Source organism: Rattus norvegicus, chromosome 1 (genome assembly GCF_021556685.1).
Source record: "Rattus norvegicus strain SHRSP/BbbUtx chromosome 1, alternate assembly SHRSP_T2T, whole genome shotgun sequence".
Classification (NCBI taxonomy): Eukaryota; Metazoa; Chordata; class Mammalia; order Rodentia; family Muridae; genus Rattus; species Rattus norvegicus.
In genome coordinates, this window is record NC_141534.1 from 98,432,443 (window position 1) to 98,440,902 (window position 8,460).

General features: G+C 46.3%; 1 pseudogene; it reads left to right on the plus strand.

The window, feature by feature from the left end:
- Positions 1-6,028: 6,028 nt before the first annotated feature.
- On the plus strand, positions 6,029-7,671 carry LOC148007324 (large ribosomal subunit protein eL32 pseudogene; annotated as a pseudogene).
- Positions 7,672-8,460: the final 789 nt, after the last annotated feature.

Genomic DNA, 8,460 nt, shown 5'->3' on the forward strand with positions numbered 1-8,460 from the left:
AAATTAGAGCAATATGTTTTTCTAACAGCGTCTTGGCTGAAAAGTCAAGCAGATAAATGGAAACAAACCCAGCTTTATGTGAATGAAAGGGGGCTGGTGGGAGGGTGGCTTCTGCCTACAGGGCTGCCCTGGTGAGGCTGCTCTCTGGGCTCTACCCCACCCCCTCTTCCTCTGCCTGCCTTCCTGACCTCTCTGCTGAACCCAGGAAGCCCTCTCCAGGGGGGTCCTCACAGACTCTCCCCTGCAGGCCTCCTGTGCCTCCTGGCCTGCTGTGGTACCTACCCCTTGTGTACCCAGTGCTGTACCTATGCTCAGCACATCCTGGAGTCACTAGAGGCAGGTGCCCATCCATTTCTACTTCGCATTCACCACCCTGAGCAGGGATGGCATGGAGGCTACCTCAGGGGCCTCAGCCCAGCATTGTGTATGACATGTCACCTGATGCCTCAACATAGACATGGGATGCTTCTAGAACGACTCATACCTTCTCCATACTGTGATTATTACTCCTTACAACCCCTCCAAACGCCATCTGGCCTGGGGACTCAATGCTGCTTGTCCTCATCCAAGCCTTTTCCCTCCCTGAACCTTGCCTGGAAGGGGACAAAACAGTGGCTGTAAGGTTGGAGAGAGGTGGGTGCTTGCTGGTAGGCTGGCTCGTGATGCCTCTCTGTTGGGTATTTTATTTCTCTCTGACGAAGGGTCTTGCTATATAGTCCTGGCTGGTTTCAAAGTGGTGAACCTCCTGTGTCTGCCATCTGACTGCTGTCATGCCCTGAAATTGTTGCTGGTTTAATAGAAACAGGTCAGGCTCTCAAACAAAGGTGGCCGGTGTGTCCACCACTCCTGAGTCGCAAGAGCAAATGACATCATTTAGGAAATGCTGAAAGCAGGTTCCTGGGGTCATAGGACACTATCCATATTGATCCCTAAAAGGTAATATCCAAATCCCCCTTCCCAGCCTTGTCAAGATAACACTACGTAGATAGTTGTGGTGTTTTAAAAAAATCACAAGGGGTTGGGGATTTAGCTCAGTGGTAGAGCGCTTGCCTAGCAAGTGCAAGGCCCTGGGTTCTGTCCTCAGCTCTGGGGGAAAAAAAATCACAACCTTGAGAGATACTTTAGGATCTGCAGCTCTTCCAAAGGTCCTGAATTCAATTCCCAGCATCCATTTCAGGCAGATGCCTATAACTCCAGTCCCAGGAATCAACCCTTTTCTGGCCCCCCTGGGCACCTGCATTCACACACACACACACACACACACACACACACACACACACAGAGAGAGAGAGAGAGAGAGAGAGAGAGAGAGAGAGAGAGAGAAAGAGAGAGATCTTAAAAAATAATAAAAATCTTTGTTAAAAAATAAAAGTCACTCTGTTCTGACCTGCTCCTGTGGGCCCCTGGGAAAATAAAGACAAGTGCTGTAGGGCTCCCATAGCTGAGAATTTTTTTTTTTTTTTTTTTTTTTTTTTGGAGCTGGGTACTGAACCCAGGGCCTTGCGCTTGCTAGGCAAGCGCTCTACTGCTGAGCTAAATCCCCAACCAGCTGAGAACTTTCTAGTACTCACTTCCCTTTCATGGTTGGAAACTAATTAGTCACAAGAATGGCTTAAGATTATACCACTTTGTTTTATAAATGCTTTTCTAGACTCTGGTAAATGTGTAAGAACAGTCTCATTGGAATCCTCCTCCAGAGCCACCCCTGCGTTAGCCAGGGCCCAGTGGCTGTGTTCGCCCATGCTGGGTGGTTGCTTCCTCCCCAGAGACCCTTCAACGGCTTGAATGTCTACTCCCACAACCTCCCCCAAGAACCTAGACACTCTGAAGTACAAGAAAAGGGGCTGTGTCCCAACATACACACCTGTCCCTGACACGGGGGTGCTTAATATGGACTTTGTGGGAGGCTGGCACTGTTTTGGTGCCTTGTCTTCTTTAGGGATGAAGATTTATTCAAGTTTTTTTACTCCATCTTCCCATAGTACAGAGGAAGCCTGAGGGGCCACCTTTCAAATGCCTCGGTGTCTGAAGACCTCCTGCTGTCAGTCATTGTATCTCCCGATTCAAATGTCCCCTAAGAAGCAGTCTCTTTCCTCATCTGCCAGATGCTGTAAATGAACCCGTAAAACAAGAGGAAGGTAGAAATTGCTAAGAAAATGGCGGCATGAGTTTATTTTCCTTGTAGGCCACTGCAAGAAACTGGTTATGTGAGCTCATAATAGCCCCTCTAGGCAGGGACCTTGGACTAGGGCAACCCCTGAAGGAAACAAATGTGTCCCCTCATTCTTCCCTCTCATTTTCTTCTTAAGTCAAAGATTCCCAGGGTCTGGGCTGACCTGAATGCCTGGGGCACAGGAGTCCCTTCTGCCATCAATATGACAGCATCTCAGGCACCTGTTGGTATAGAACGGCTGTGGAGGGCAGAGGTAAGGTAGGAAGTGGGCTCCACTTCTTAGCAGTTTCCTGAGATCAGAACAGAAGGCAATAATCCCCTTTGGTTCAGATGCTGGGGTTTGGCATTTTATAATTATTTAATTGAGACAAAGTCTCTCTATGTAGTTGAGGCTGGGCTCAAACTTGCCATCTTCCTGCTTCAGCTTCTTTCATAAACAAATAAAAAACAAAACAGTGCTCCGTTGCTGCCACAAAACCCCATGGCCAAAAGTGAGTTGAGGAGGAAAAGGTTTACTTGGCTTAAGTTTCCACAACACTGAAGGAAGTCAGGACAGGAACCCAAGCAGGGCAGGAACCTGGAGGCAGGAGCTGATGCAGAGGCCATGGAGGGGAGGGGTGCTGCTTACTGGCTTGCTTGGCCTGCTTTCTTGTAGACCCCAAGGCCACCAGCCCAGGGATGGTCCCACCCACAATGGGCTGGGCCCTCCCCCATCAGTCACTAATTAGGAAAATGACTTACAGCCAGATCGTATGGAGGCATTTTCTCAGTTGAGGTCTCCTCCTTTCAGATGACTTCAGCTCCTGACAAATTAAGAGGAAAGTAGCCAGCATAACTGATCTTAGCACTTTCTCACTCCTGGTTACAAAGTATCCACTAGACCTTGAACCCAATCCTGTAAGTTTGTTAGCTGTGTTTTCTTCTTTTGCTTTTTCATATTAATATCCTCATTTCTAAGCATTATCTAACATTCATCCATTTATTTTCTGTGTGGGGTGTGGGTATAAGTGTGCGCTGGTACATGCCACAGCACATGTATGCAGATCTGAAAACAACTTACAGGAGTTGGTTCTCTCCTTCCAACTCCTGCCCTGGCTGCCTTTATTCACTGAGCCCCTCCCCCCTTTTGTTATTTTGAATCAGTTTACACAGTAGCTGACTTCAAGGGTCAGTGGTTCAGAGCACTGGCTGCTCTTGCAGAGGATCTGGATTTGGTTCCCAGCACCCACATGGCAGCTAACAACCATCTTTAACTCTAGTTCTGGGGGGCGGGGGGCTCTGAATGCTGGGATTGCCAGTGTGCACCACCAACAGCTCAATTGAGGCTCTTTAACTTCCCCTCAGAAGAGCAGCAATCAAGAGGGGACTGGTTAGAGGCAACCTTCAAATCCTTCTGTTTCTTCCCTACAACCAGCTCTAAGTGAGGGATCAGAATACACGTCTGTAAAACCATAGCTGGTTGAGCCCCTGAACTGATGGTTGATGACTGGGGTTAGACTGTGTGAATGGAGACGAAAGCTTTCTTTTTCTCTTTTAGAGGGAACAAGCATCAATCTATAAACACAGTTAGGAAGTTGGATCTTTTGGTTGGGTCATTTAGACTGGGATTTGCTGCTGCTGTTTTAAAACTCTGAGCTGGTAGTTTTTTGGGGTTTTTTGTTTGTTTGTTTGTTTGTTTGTTTTGTTTTGTTTTAAACATGACATTGATGAACCTCAGAGGAACTTGTGTGGAACCTGAGTAAGTTGGATGACAGGAGGGGAGAAAATGGCTGGAGGCCCTGTGGATTTGCTCATCCCACCCTTCCGCAACGCTCAGGCGGTGCAGGAGTGCAGTGCCTGTCCCTAGTTTTGTCCACTGATGAGGCTCTGGCCACCTGCAGCCCACATACTCCAAAGAAATGCCTGGCTGATGGGGAGCTAGAGAGGGGTATCTGTGGGGACGCCCTAGGGCTGGAAAATCACAGGGTGTTCTCCAAAGCTTCGAGCTTCCGGGGAGCTTAGGGTACTGCAGCACGCTTGCCTTTCTGAGCCTTAAACAACCTTTTTAGATCTTCCTCCTCTTCTCTCCTCCCCAGTCCTCCCCTTCCCCTCTTCCTCACTTCCCCTCCCCTTCACCCCATCCCCTATTTCTCTTCCTTCTCCTCTTTCTTTCTTCCCTCATAGATGTAGTTGTCCTACAGCATCCATGGGGGATTGGTTTTGAAACTCCTGTGGATGCTGAAATCTGAGGATGTTCAAGTCCTTCATATGCAATGGTATAATATTTGCATGTAAAGTACCCATACGTTCCCAAATGCTTTAAACCATCTCTAAATAACTTCTGTTGCTAACACAATGCCTTGCTCATGGCTGGTTCACTGCACTGAACAGGGAAAAGATAAGGAAATATAGTAGATAAAGAGAACCAAGTACATATAGTATATGCATGGATATATGTGCACGAATGAGTTTGGATTGAATCTTTTGAGGGGTTTGTTTGGTTTTTGTTTTTAGAATTATTTATTTTTAATATATACATATGTGTGTGTGCGTGTGTGTGTGTATGTATGTATGTATGAGTACACTGTCACTGTCTTCAGACACACCAGAAGAGGGCATCAGATCCCATTACAGATGGTTGTGAGCCACCATGTGGTTTCTGAGAATTGAACTCAGGACTTCTGGAAGACCAGTCAATGCTCTTAACCACTGAGCCATCTCTCCAACCCCTGGATTGAATTTTAAACATACTTTGCAAGCCCAGGTTTTGAACTCTTGGTCTAGCTGGTTTGCGTTAGTTTTGAAAGCTGTGGGGTCTTTAGAAGTTGAGGTAGGGACTGGCAAAAGCAAGTCACTAGGAGTGGGTCATTGATGGCTCCATCAGGCCTTGGTTCCCTCTGCTTCCTGGTTTGTCCAGGTGTGAATAGCCTCTCCATGCAATTCTACCACCAGGAACTATTGCTGTGCCCGGCCCCTGCTTCTCCATCACAGGCAGCTGAGACAAGAAGATTCCCAAGACCCTGTCTCAAAACAAACAACAAACGAGAGAAAGGAAGTTTTTATAACTACCCACCTACTTACCATTCCCACCTCTCCATTCTTCCTTGTGTTGATCTGAGTTTCCATTCAATTTTACATCCCTCAGCCTCTCCCCATCTCAAGGTTCATGTTTCTTTGACAGGAACCACAAAGAGGGAAGGAAACGCCTCCATGGACTCTACTTTATTCCTCTACTGTTTCTTTCTTCTTCTTTTCTTCTACCATTTCCTGAAGTGGAAAAGTCCTGGAAATTCTATACCCAGCAATACTAACCTTTCTTCCTTCAAACAGAGTTTAAAGATTGTGGGTTTTTTTCCCCTTGATTTATTTGTGTGTGTGTGTGTGTGTGTGTGTGTGTGTGTGTGTGTGTGTGTACTGGGAAGTTTGAGGGTGTTATACTCCCTAGAGCTGGAGCTACAGGTGGTTGTGAGGCACTCAGCATGGGCGTTGGCTATCCAACTTGGGTCTTCCACAAGCTCAGCAGCACTCTTAACTACTGAACAGTCCCTGTACCTCTTGATTACATTATTCCTGTCACTTTAGCATTAACCCTTACATATAGTCCCTGTTACATAGCATGTCTTTAAAATATGGTTATTATAATGTCTAGGACAGTGGCATGCTATAGCCATCTGCCTTTTCTTAGGATGTCTCTATTCTGTGTTGAGTGATTCAGAAAAATGAAATAACCTTTTTTGGGGTCATATCTCAGTGGCCCCAAAAGAGCACTTGCTTAGCTTGTAAGAGGCCTTGGGGTCCATCTTTAGTGGACTAAAACCACACTTCCTTCATCCTCAGCACTGCCTGAGAGGTGGCTGCCACCTATTTTGTGGCATCATGGCTGCCCTTTGGTCTCTGGTGAAGCCCAAGATCGTCAAAAATGAGGACCAAGAAGTTCATCAGGCACCCGTCAGACCAATATGTGAGAATTAAGTGAAACCGGTGGAAACCCAGAGACATCGACAACAGGGTGCAGAGAAGATTCGAGGGCCAGATCCTGATGCCCGACATCAGTTACAAGGGTAATGAGAAAACCAAGCACATGTTGCCTAGTAGCTTCTGGAAGTTTCTGGTCCACAATGTCGAGGAGCTGGAAGTGCTACTGATATGGAACAAATCCTACTGTGCTGAGATTGCTCACAGTGTGTCCTCTAAGAACCGAAAAGCCATCATAGAAAGAGCAGCACAGGGCTGGAGAGATGGCTCAGCGGTTAGGAGCACTGGCTGCTCTTCAGAGGTCCTGAGTTCAAATCCCAGCAACCACATGGTGGCTCACAAACATCTGTAATGAGATCTGATGCCCTCTTCTGGTGTGCCTGAAGACAGCAACAGTGTACTTATATATAATAAATAAATCTTTAAGAAAGAAAGAAAGAAAGAAAGAAAGAAAGAAAGAAAGAAAGAAAGAAAGCGTGCAGCACAGCTGGCCATCAGAGTCACCAATCCCAAGGCCAGGCTACACAGTGGAAAAAAATGAAAAGGGTGCCTGTTTTGTGTTCAAATAAAACCACAAGCACTGCAGAAAACACTAACAACCAGAATCGTTTAGAGATTTATTTTAATTATGTATGTGTTCATGCTTCTTGTAAATGTGCATGTGTATATGAGTGAAGGTCCTGGTGTTGGCCAGAAGAGGGGGCCAGATCCCTTGGAGTTGGAGTTACTGATGGTTGTAAGCCATCCAGTGTGGGTGCTGAAAATCAAACTTAGGTCCTCCCCAAGAGAGGTGATGCTTTTAACCACTGAGCCATCCCTCCAGCCTGAATAGTTTAAAGTTATATTTGAAAACTATTTGTGAGGCTGGAGAGATAACTCAACGGTAAACAGCACTGGCTGCTGTCCCACAATACCTGGGATAAATTTCCAGCACCCGCACAGCAGCTCACAACTGTCTGTAATCCCAGTCCAGAGGATCTGATCCTCATCTCTGGACAGACATGAAGGTAAACATCATTTGTTATTTTTTTCAAGACAGGGATTCTCTGTGTAGCCCTAGCTATCCTGGGACTCTCTATGTAGACCAGGCTAGCTTTAAAACAGAGGCAGAGGCAGGCAGATCTCTGAGGGGTTTAGGACCAGCCTGGTCTACATAGAGAGTTCTAGGACAGCCAGGACTACACAGAGAAACCTTATCTCAATAAAATAAAATAAAATAAAATAAAATAAAATAAGGAAATGATTTGGGACATGTTAGGATATGCCATTTGGACAATAAACTCACCTTACCTCAATTTTTAAAAGGTAACTGCTTTCACATCCCCTTACAATCCGCCATCTTCCAGCCATCTCCTGCTGACTTTCTGCACTTGTTCTGTTCTCAGGATGCTGAGAGTGGTCGAACTATGAGTGGAACTCTGTCATCAATTCCAGGACGATCTGGCCTGATATTTCTTGGGAAAACATCTCCCTTTGCTTCCTTTTGCATTTTTTGGGCTCAAGCTATTCTCCTGCCTCAGACTCCCAAATACCCAGAAAAATAGGTCTATGCCGCTGTCCTAGTCTTTTTGTGCATGCACATTTCATGGCTAGAAGTCTATTTTCTTTCTTTTTTTTTTTAATTTTTTTAAAAGATTTATTTATTCATTTATTATATATAAGTACACTGTAGCTGTCTTCAGACACACCAGAAGAGGGCATCGGGTCTCCTTACAGATGGTTGTGAGCCACCATGTGGTTGCTGGGAATTGAACTCAGGACCTCTGGAAGAGCAGTCGGGTGCTCTTAACCGCTGAGCCATCTCTCCAGCCCTAGAAGTCTATTTTCAATGGAGAGCTGTACCCCACTCTTGTCCCATATGGAAATGCAACCTGTATACTCTGTGTTATGGGTGTGTCCCCACACAACTCTATGTGTGTGTGTGTGTGTGTGTGTGTGTGCACTCATACAGATGTGTGTGTACACTCAGATAGGTGTGTGTGTGCATACAGGTGTGTATGTATATATGCAGGTGTGTGTGCATGCAGGAGTATGAGTGTGAGTACAGCTGTGTGTATGCATACAGGTATGTGCATCCAGGTATGTGTGTGTGTTCATCCAGGTGTGTGTGTGTGTGTGTGTGTGTGCGCGCGCGCACATGCGCGCACGCACACATCCAGATGTATGTGTGTGCATACAGGTATGTGTGTGCACGTGCATACAGGTGTACACTGATGTGCGCCAGAGGTCTGCATTGGCTATCTTTCTTAGTCACTCCCCACCTTATGCTCTGAGGCTGGCTGTCAGCAGGTCCTAGAGATCTGCCTGTCTTGCCTTCTCAGTGCTGGGACTAG